The sequence below is a fragment of the Melopsittacus undulatus genome, chromosome 4, assembly GCF_012275295.1.
Source record: "Melopsittacus undulatus isolate bMelUnd1 chromosome 4, bMelUnd1.mat.Z, whole genome shotgun sequence".
In the NCBI taxonomy this organism is placed as follows: Eukaryota; Metazoa; Chordata; class Aves; order Psittaciformes; family Psittaculidae; genus Melopsittacus; species Melopsittacus undulatus.
In genome coordinates this window covers 30,318,442-30,329,807 of record NC_047530.1, presented here as the reverse complement: position 1 = coordinate 30,329,807, position 11,366 = coordinate 30,318,442, and the positions used below count along the sequence as shown (strand labels likewise).

The window sequence follows — 11,366 nt, the reverse complement described above, 5'->3', positions numbered from 1 at the left end:
TTGAGTCAAAAGCAAGATGTTTTACCAAATTTGCTTCTGCACCCCCTCATCAAAGTAGTACCACCTACATTAGCAAAACAACCATACATAAAATGTCATTTGTTCTGTGGGGCTTGGATGGGAAGAATCACAGTATGAGTCTAAAATTGTTGTGACAAGATACCATCCAGCCAAAGCCATTCTTGGCTAGAAAGGAACTGCAGTAGAAGAGGCAGTAGCTCAGCAGATATTAGAAAGCAGAGGTCAAGGGGGGGGGGGAAGTCACAAGTTTTGTCCACTCACAGCATTCTGAAGAAATCGTCCCCAGTGTCAACTCCCTCATTCATTGGTAGCAATGACAGAAATGCTAACGTAAACAGAGATTTTGAGTATTTGTACTACTGGTTAAAGGGGACAAACAGCTTTTTTCCCAATGTGCTGCATACTGACTGAATGCCAAGGTAATAGGTGCAGCCCCTGAGGCACTACAGACTTAACTATTGTTGATACCACTGCTGGGACCTCACTAGTGATGACCTGCAGCTCAGAAATGTGCTAGTGTTAATGTGTTGCCTGATGTCTGGATTCAACAGACTCATTGGTTGTTCCTCAGTAGTACTTATTTCTATTTGTCCACCCAGCTTCATCTGCCTCTTGTGACTGACTAAAATGTCAAAGTCTTCTTTCATCAACTTAAGGACAAGAAGGCGTCTGGTCTACTCTTTACAATACTGTGAGGTATTGACATTTGCCAGTAGAGCAAGCTACACTAGAATTCAATATTAAAATATAGGCTATATATATTAGGATTTTAATTATATAACCTCAAGGACAGTGTTTTGAATAGCTCTCCTGAACTTATTAGTTGACTGGCTTTTTAAAGCTTAAGTGTTAATAATTTTATTGTCATAGATAATAATTTGGAATGCAGCTAACAATCAGTGTAATTATATCCTTCACTAACTTTTCAATAGGCAAGCTTTATCAAGATAATAGCTCTGATCATCCTTTGCATTAGCCATTATTTTGCATTGTTATTGTGCTTTGGCAACCTCAGGAAAAAGCAAAACCTGGTTTGGGCAAACATCTGTCAGTGTTTCCTTTTCCTTGTTTTCTCAACATCACTCTTTAGTATCACAATACTCTCTGGTGCTAACTCTAATATATTATAAACCTTCTTTCAGGACAAAACCTACTGACTAGCATTAGAAAATACAGTTTCACACTATAGGATCATAAAAGGGAGGCAAAGAAATGTTCTCGGGGATTTGGTTGGTTTGACTGGGGGTTTTTTGACACACCAAAAATGAGAGAAAGTTGAGAGGCAATATTAAGTGAAGCAGGGAATAATTTTGAGATCCTTAGGAATCCAAAAAATATTAGAAGTTGTCTGCAGCTTTGATAAAACTACATCTCAGAAATTCAGGGCATGTGATAACCAAAGATAAGCACTCTGTCTAGAACAGAAATTAGTGACTTTCCAATCTGAGGTTTTAAGCTGAAAAGCAGTAACTTTAAACTTAGCCTTAAAAATCAAGCTTATGCAGAAGTTGTGGTGTAATTCCTGCTCTAAGTCTTGCACTCCACCAACATTCAGTGCCAACACAGTTAACTCTATCCATACACTTTTTACATATAGACTGGTAGACTTTTCATCACTGAGAGCCAAATGTCCTGACTTAGCATCTAGCCAACATTTCCTCAGGAGGAAGTCAGTGGAAGTTCTGAGGTAGTTATAAGTAAAATGCTGACTTTGAGAGCACAAAGCTTAAATGAATTGACATTGCTTTCAATATATGTATATGAAACATACTGAACCAAATGGCACAGCTGAATGAAGTAGGTCTCAAATTCTAGAAGCAAAGTCCCACTGGACTTTAATTTTGCCTACTGAGTTACATGGGGGTTGGAACTAGATGATCTTAAGGCCTTTTCCAACACTAACCATTCTATGATTCTATGTCTTTAATTCAATTGCCGTTAAATAACTGATGCTGCTGTCCTTTTGACTTAAGCAAATATGGCATAAATTTCATGAAACAATATAGTTGCCACCATAATCTTATTTTAGGATTTTGTTTCTGACATTAAACTCTGTTGACAGCAGGAGAATATAGTTGGTTCAGGAAGGTTTATTAAAAACCAGTCTTGGTAAATTGCTTAGCAGAGCATTGAGGATTAAGCAAACTACTCATCCTGAATCCACATCATCTACAAATCTGATGCTTATAGAAGTCTCTGTATTGCCTAGACCTTTAGCAAGCTATTTTTAGTGGCTAATTGTCCAGCTGCATTAGATCTAAGAAAGATTCTCTTTCTTAGCCAACAGAAATTGAACCCCCAAAGAAACAGAAAAACCAAGCTGAACATTAAATTACATTGGAAATGCCAGAGTAGTGGGATATAAATGTCTTGAAAAAAAACAAAACCGAAAAATCACAGGAAGATTTTTTTTTTTTTGGGAGGGGCATTTTTTAAGAAAAAAATTAACTTGTCTACAAGAGTGTGTTGAAAAGGTATATCTAAAGGCTTTTGTGGTGGGATAAAACAACAAAGAGATATAAATTAAAGACTGGCTTTTAAAAAGCAGATTAGAATAGTAAGAGATAGATGCAAACAAAGGGTCAAAGCAACATGAAGCCAACAGAGCAAGAATGTGTGGAAAGCCCAGGGGAGGATGGAAAAATGAATAAAATACATGCTGAATCAGAGGCTTGAGCTGTTATAGCAGCATCACTGAAGGCTGGATGAGATACGGGCTCCTGTCAGTGGTGGTTTAGGAGTATTAGTTTTGCCTGAACCAGTCTGACATTTCCTTAGATGTATTTACCAACCCTGTTTGCGGGCAGCTGGCCCCTGGCATTTTGCTGCTTTTGAGGGGAGGAGCAAGAATTGATTCTTCATGATTGATGTTGCTGTGCTTAAATGCAGTCACTAATTCCTCTGCACAGCTGCACAGCAAGTTCCCCTCATCCCTGAAGCACAGCTGGAGCACAGCCTGCCTGCTCTATATGGGGCTGTATACTGTAACAGACCCAGTTTATGAGGGACACGTGTAATATTTCAGCAGTCTGCTCTTTCATTAGCTGGCTGGAGGGGAATTGAGCAGACATGCTGTCGTGCTAAGCAAGCTGTGCAGAATGGGGCAGAGAGATTAAAATCGCAGTGTAAACTAAGCATTAAAATTCCCTGATTCTAATGTCAAGGGCTTAGCTGCACAGTTTCTATCAGGTCCAGACTCAGCCTGTGCTGAGATTTCTTCTCTGCTGCTCAGAACTTGGAATGCAGGCTATTTGTGTTAGCACCTTAATTATAATAACCTCACAGGCAATATTTTGAAAAGCTTCACTGAACTAATTGGTTGACTGACATTTTTAAGCTAAATAAGCAGCAGTGGTGTTGCAGCATGTCACAGCTAGCACACCGTCTTCAGTTACATCTCTGTTGCTGTGCTTGCTCAGGATTAAATCTGTCAAACACTAACTCATTTATCATCCACAAGGCACACATTTTGGGTTTCACCCTGGCTTAAATCTGGAACAAGCAAGCTGCCTCACCAAGCAGGCAGTGTGATCCCAGAAGGACCAGCTCACAGACTGTGAGCCTGACAGTCTCACAGTGATTTCAAGCTGACAAAAAACAGCCATAAGGTACAGTTGGAGTAAAGCAGAAGCTCAGATTGGGCTGAAAAAGCCAGCCCACGGTGCTGAACATTGACCTGGATGCCAAGCTCCTGAACTCCAGATTGCTGCATTTCCCCACATACTGGTACCTAACAGGGACAGGTTACAGCTCATTCACCTATTTTTCCACTTCTGAGAATGGCACTGATGGCAACACAAAAGTTGCCAGAGAACCTTCGAAATATGGTCCATTTTTTTTAAAAAAAGCAGACATGTTTCTCCTCTGGGTGCAGAGAAGGCAGGAGAAACACACTGCTCAGGCCAGCACTCAGCAGAAATGTTTTCAAGGGGCAACTAGGTGATTTTAGAACAGTCATGAATGTGCTTTCCAGTTTATTTCCTCCTATTCTGCTGATAAGGAGCCTGCAGTTATTAAGCAGTTAATTATAACAGAATCAGAGAATCATAGAATAGTTAGGGTTGGAAAGGACCTTAAGATCATCTAGTTCCAGCCCCCCTGCCATGGGCAGGGACACCTCACACTAAACCATATCACCCAAGGCTTCATCCAACCTGGTCTTGAACACTGCCAGGGATGGAGCATTCACAACCTCCCTGGGCAACCCATTCCAGTACCTCACCACCCTAACAGTAAAGAATTCCTTCCTTAGATCCAGTCTAAACCTCTGCTGTTTAGGTTTCAACCTGTTACCCCTTGTCCTATCACTACAGTCCCTGATGAATAGTCCCTCCCCAGCATCCCTGTAGGCCCCCTTCAGATACTGGAAGGCTGCTATGAGGTCTCCACGTAGACTTCTCTTCTCCAGGCTGAACAGCCCCAACTTTCTCAGCCTGTCTTCATACAGGAGGTGCTCCAGTCCCCTGATCATCCTTGTGGCCCTCCTCTGGACTTGCTCCAACAGTTCCATGTGCTTTGTATGTTGAGGACACCAGAACTACACACAATACTCCAAGCGAGGTCTCACAAGAGCAGAGTAGAGGGGCAGGATCACCTCCTTTGACCTGCTGGTCACTCTTGTTTTGATGCAGCCCAGGATACAGTTGGCTTTCTGGGCTGTAAGCGCACACTGAAGCCGGCTCATGTTCATTTTCTCATTGACCAACACCCCCAAGTCCTTCTCCTCAGGGCTGCTCTGAATTTCCTTTTTGCCCAACCTGTAGCTGTGCCTGGGATTGCTCCAACCCAGGTGTAGGACCTTGCACTTGTCATGGTTAAACTTCATGAGGCTGGCATCAGCCCACCTCACAAGTGTGTCAAGGTCCCTCTGGATGACATTCCTTCCCTCTAGCGTATCAACAGAACCACACAGCTTGGTGTCATCGGCAAACTTGCTGAGGGAGCACTCCATCCCACTGTCCATGTCACTGACAAAGATGTTGAACAAGACCGGTCCCAACACCAGTCCCTGAGGTTCACCACTCGTTACAGGTCTCCAGCTGGACATTGAACCGTTGACCACAACTCTGTGCATGCACCCACCCAGCCAGTTCTTTATCCACCGAGTGATCCACCTATCAAATTGATGTCTCTCCAATTTAGAGACAAGGATGTTATGGGGGTCAGTGCTGAACGCTTTGCACAAGTCCAGGTAGATGACATCAACTGCTCTACCCCTGTCCTTCACTTTTGTAGCCCCGTCACAGAAGGCCACCAGATTGGTCAGGCAGGATTTCCCCTTAGTGAAGCCATGCTGGCTGTCACCAAGCACCTTGTTGTTCTTCATGTGATATCTGAACAAGTTTATTTCCCCTCAGTAAATCCAGCCTGGCTAGCCCGAAAGATCTATATTCAAATGGCCCTTCTTTGCAAGGTGAAGTGACTACTCTGCTGGCACATACACATCTGATTGCCCTGGAGATCTGTCGCACATGCACTGTGACTGTAATTTTTTAGTTTTACCCTGAATAATGGCTACTATTATTCACTGAAAGAGGACCCAAATATACCAACATTTCCATCAGCCTCATGGGGGGATAGATCTGCACAGCCCAAGAAGCTCGTTAAATAGAAGGGAAAATATAAAAATTGTAGGAAAATCACCTTCTGTTGAAAACATAAAAGAGGCAGAGTGCTTTTTCATGCCTCTTCTTAGTAGCCTGCTGACTGGAAGTGTGTATTATCAAAGGCAGGGCTCTCTGCACCAGAAAGCAAAACTCTTTCTGATTCAATAAAACATGTACAGTTTAACTGATTAAGGATCAAAAAGCAGTGAAAAATCTATAATACAAATAACACCCAGCATGGTAGCTGGTTGTAAATACTACTGTTTGTTCTTGCATATTGAAGATTCTCTGATTTTACTCTTTCAGCCATAGAATCATAGCATGGTTTGTGTTGGAATGGACCTTTAAAGATCACCTAGTTTCAACACCCCTGCATGGGCAAGGACACCTTCCACTACACCAGGTTGCTAAAAAGCCACATCCAACCTGACCTTGAACACTTCCAGGAATAGGGCATCCACAACCTCTTTGGGCAACCTGTACCAGTGGCTCACAACCCTCACAGTAAAGAATTTCTTCCTAATATCTAATCTAAATCTCCTCTTTTTCAGTTTATAGCAATTCCCCCTTGTTCTGTCCCTACATGTCCTTGTAGGAACATGCCCCTCTCCAGATTTCTTGTAAGTCCCCTTTAGGTACTGGAAGGCTGCTCTAAGGTCTCCCCGGAGCCTTCTCTTCTCCAAGCTGAAAACGCCAAACTCCCTCAGCCTGTCTTCACAGGAGAGGCACCCCTCTGATTATCTTCATGGCCTCCTTCAGACTCCCTCCAACAGTTACACATCCTTCTTATGCTGGAGGCCCCAGAGCTAAACACAGTAATGCAGGTGAGGTCTCATGAGTGGAGAGTAGAGGGGCAGGATCACCTCCTTTGATCTGCTGGTCATGCTCCTTTTGATGCAGCCCAGAATACAGTTGGCTTTCTGGGCTGTGAGTGCACACTGCTGGCTCATGTTCATTTTCTCATTGACCAACACCCCCAAGCTCTTTTCCTCAGGGTTGCCCTCAATCCATTCTCTACCCAGCCTGTAGTTGTGTTTAGGATTGCCCTGACCCAGGTTCAGGACCTTGCACTTGGCCTTGTTGAACTTCGTGAGTTTCAATAAGATATTTCTGGTTTTGTTTGTTTTTTTTTTTTTTATTCTTCAAGAGTTAGAAAAGATTACCTGAAAATATGGAAAACATTATTTTTCTTTAAAACACAACAGTCACTTTCCTGGTTAACACTGAAGGATTGCATTCATCTACATTTTCTCATTACCAGAGGCCCCTGTTCTTTTTAAGCATCCTTATTCATATGTTAACATCACAGTAAATAACATCCATACTAGAAGCCAAATGGGTTCATTAGTTGTCTCTCCATCCATAGCTAACTGGCTCAGAAATATGGTCTTTTTTTCCAAGAATACCAGCAAATACAGACTGATCTACTGTTACTCCCCTGTGAAGATTGCCTTGCATCATCATTCATAGTTCCAGTGCATTGAGTTCCCATTTCATCTAGGGATGCATTTAGCCTGCATCTGGACTTGAAAAGCAGTATTTTAATTACTTTCTTTTAAAAAGGGCATTTTGACAGAGGAGGAAGAAAAGGGGAAAGGATACAGCTCAGTCTAGAGGTCAGGATATACCAGACTGGATCAGTATCATAGCTGGGTGATTATGGTGTTCAGATTTCTTTCTACCTATCTTCAAACAACACTTGCAAATTTATGACACCCTACAAAAGGAACCATACACAAAGTAAGAGGAACATTAAACTTGTAAAAAGAAGTGGTCAGGCATCAAAGTTTGGCACATCCTGACTAGAAGCATTATAGTTTGTCACACACAAGGAATTTTTAGTTGTTTTAGCAACCAGAAAAACAGAATTAAAAGAGCAATGTCTGACTAAAAATAGTATCTTTAGAAGACAAACCCATTTTTCTTCTTGATGTTACTGTTAACAGCTTATGTTATTACAAGTAAATGTTTTCACTGTTCACTGAATGCTTTTTTTGACAGCTGCATTTGCATCAGGCCAGGAAAAAAAGAAGTCTCAACTTCCACTTTTTGTCTTTACCTCACTGGCACAAAGCCAGTCATCAAACTTTGAGTACTTGTAGAAAGTCCGTAATTACAAGTCAGAATTTCTTTAGCTCCTTTCTAACTAAACAAATTAAAACATTCTCTTATATTTTTATACTTTGACAGTGCTTGGAGTTTGGTGGAAAAGAAGTTGTTTGTGCTTTCTACAAATTTGTGATATTTTGGCAGCATCTGTACGGTATTAAAGCATGTGCAATATTGGAAGAGTTTATATTTTATTTTTCCTCTGTTGACTAAACCAGTTTCACAGTAATTGACTTTGATTCCCTATTCCCATTGTCAAAAATGATATCATGCTGCAGTAAGCTATGCTTAGATATGTCAGTTTTTCTTACAAATCTGAAAGAAAAATAGTAGACTTGTGAAGGAAACAGCCTCTTCTTGTGTAAGGCCTCCTGATGTTGAGCTGAGCAAGATGGTATAAGTTTCCTGGGGGGAAAAAAAAAAACCAAAACAAAACATAACAAAGAGAAATATCTCTGAGATATGCTCAGAATGCCCTGCAGTGATGGCAAGGTATCTGTCTTTCCAGATACTACAGCAATTCTCAGGGGCTGTGCTAGTGGTCCAAAATAAAACCACAATTAGTACTGTCCAGGCCCCTTACCATAGTCTGGAGGAACAAACCATAAAGACATTTTCTAGTGGTATCACCAATGACTGTATCACTGGACCTAGTTAAGGTTGCTTTAGGTATTTTGAGCACGTTTCCCATCCTCAGTAGCAAGAGCTGCTAATAAAGCAGATTTCTTCCTTACAGCAAGGAATGACACCACTTGTAGAGGATGGAGGAAATGTGGGGGTCACTTGCTGGCTGATATCAGGGGGTAGTACATAGGTGTCCCATGGGGGATGGAGAAGGTGAGGAGAATCAGCTCAGAGGAGGCCTGATCTCACCTCCTGCTTTCTACTCCTGCATGTGTGTGAATGCTGGGGGCAGAGAGCCGTCCTGACAGTGCCTGCCACCGGGCAGTGTCCACAGGCTGGGCCACAGCCATGGAGCCAGGATGCTTCAGGTTTCTGTGGGGTCACCTGTAACAGCATGTCATCTGGTCTGCTATACACAATATGACAGCAGAGCAATTATAAACTACTCTTAAGACCACTATTTTAAAATAGGCCCTGTTTAATGTAAAGAAGCATCTCAGAAAAACGAAAATTCAATCATACCGGCAGCAAACGGGATTTAGGGCAGCACGCAATGAAGTGCCGTGTCCCCTTACAGCGCCTGCTGCGGGTGGCCAGGCCAATCACGGCCGCACAACGGCAGCACTCGCAGCTGAGGGCATTAGGGTACAGACGTTCGAAGTGGAAGGAGGACCGAGGCTTCTCACACGCCTGGGTCTTCGCCTCCTTCCTGTTCGCCGGGGTCTGTTCGTCGGGGCAGTGCCGGCGGCCGCGGCTGCGAGGAGCTGGCTCTCCCTCTGGAGGCCTCCGGCTGCATCGGCCGCTCCCTGCCGCTTGATGAGAGCCGCGGGGCTGGAGGCGCTGCCGAGGGAGCCCTGAAATGGAGGCGCGGTTCGGGTGCTCAGCCCCGACTGACGCTTCCACACTGCTGTAGCGGCACACCTGGAACCTGTCAGCGCTTTAGAAAACCTTCCGTGGCAGCGCATACACAGCGCCGGCAAACGGGAATAGCTGAACCCTGTTCCCGTGATACTTCATGGATGTGGGGAACACAGCAACCAACTGTTGCTTCATTATCTTCTCTTCCATGGCGAAAGTACCATAGCCCCAGCCTCTGAACACGAAAACGGTTCCGCTGGGCTGTGCCAGGCCCAGCTGCAGAGGCAGTTTCTACCTGTGTGCTCTGGAAGAGACTAAACATACTACACAGCCTTCATGAGCACACGCATGACTGCTTCTGCAGGCCATCTGTGGCACCCCAGGGGTCTGGTAATGCTCTGGTTGGTCATGGTGAAACCCAGCTCCCTGTCCAGAGCAAAACTGTACTCAGCCTCCAAAGCGGCCTCCCGCAAGAACCGATCCTCTCATGGGACATGAGCCTGCCACAAGCACCCCGGGAGGACTGCTGAGCCAGGGTGATGGTCAGCTGGTAACACTGGATGAGGATCAAGCACTGTTTTCCTGGATGATGGGGAGACAGTGCTGCAAACAGGAATCATTCCGAGCAAATTTTTATGTGCAAGAACCCCGAAGCGCAGCAAATTAAAATAGTTTTTGGGCCTCACAGCACAGCATGACTCCTGCCGTAAGTGGGAAACAGCCTCCCAGCCCCCTTTCCTCTCACCACAGCAACGGCATAACCCTGTGCATCAGCACAACTTTGTTCTACCCTCAGCAGACAAAGGCAGCTGGAGCGGAGCTGTGACAGGAGGCAGGAGGATGTAACACAGGCTGCACTGCTGCGCCACAGCCCACGTGTCCTCCTCAGCACATCAAGCCACAGCCTTCAGCAGCTGCCTGCCTGTGCAACAGCTCTGCCATGGTATGAGCACCTTGCAGCATGTGCACTGCAGGTGTTGTCCTTCTGCTTGCCGAAGTGTGTGTATTAATTCCCTTGCTTGGTGTCGGTAACAATTGCTGTAGTGTTTGCAATGCTAGAAACTAAAAGCCTCGCTCAGAAGAGTTCTGAAAAACAACCCCGAATGCACATTTTAAAAGTGTGGTGCTCTAGAGGATGTGTGTGGACATTTCTACCTCTTTCTCTATAGTGTAAAAGCAAAAGTAAAAAAACAAACAAAAAAAAAAAAAAACACAAAATTACACCTCCCTCGTCTAGGCTCCAATACAGAAATAAAACCAACAGCTCGGCTTGCCTGACACACAGGCAAGCGTCAGATAATCCTGCCCAGCTTATTCTCCACTCAGGGGCAATTTGTTCCTTTTAAAGCCCTTAAACAGCATTTTGCCAAAGCTCCCATCAGGGAGATTGTGATGTGAGCTGTACAAATACTTACTCAGCCATCCCCATACTGCTTCCCAAAGAGCTTATTGTTCCCCCCACTCCTCTGCCAGCACAAGGCACAGCCATGAGATAATTTGGTGACCAGTATCGATGTTAACACTCAGATTATACCAAACGGCTTTTGCTTCCGGAGCGTTTCCCCAGCTAAGAAGCCCACGGGGCTCGCAAGCACGCTCTAGTCTGTTACCATCAAAAATACCTCAAAATGAAGCTAGTTGCTGGGGGATGCAGTATGGCTTAAAAAGGGTCATGGAGGCCCCAGCGAGGATCGAACTCGCGACCCCTGGTTTACAAGACCAGTGCTCTAACCACTGAGCTATGGAGCCGCCGCTCGAGGTTTGTCCCGACTGTCACTAACGTGCAGTCACGCAGTTCTCCCGCGGCCCCCGGAGCGGCTGTGCCCCTGCCCCTCGCCGGAAGGAGCTCGCCCTGAGGCTGGGGTAGCCGCCGCCGTCTAGGGGAGCCCGCGGCTCATCTCTCACTGTACGGGGCTCGCCGGGGGGCGGGCAGCAGCTACCCTACCGCCCCCGCCATCTCTGCCTGGTCGCTTAACGCGCTGCCAGCTGGTCGGCCACAGAAGGGGGCCTGGGACGTTCGCAAAACCAGGAAGTGAAACTGGTCGGTAGCGCACTCATCCTGTCAAGCAAAAAACCCGCAAGAGGAGAAATCAAAACTAGGTGAATGTCTGAAATACAGCCTGATTTTTACAGGTCAGGAGTAAAAGT

The 11,366-nt window shown here is 44.9% G+C and overlaps 1 non-coding gene across 1 annotated transcript; it reads right to left on the bottom strand.

The window, feature by feature from the left end:
- Positions 1-10,894: 10,894 nt before the first annotated feature.
- On the bottom strand, positions 10,895-10,967 carry TRNAT-UGU (transfer RNA threonine (anticodon UGU)). The gene has a single exon. It is a non-coding gene; the product is annotated as a tRNA-Thr (tRNA).
- Positions 10,968-11,366: the final 399 nt, after the last annotated feature.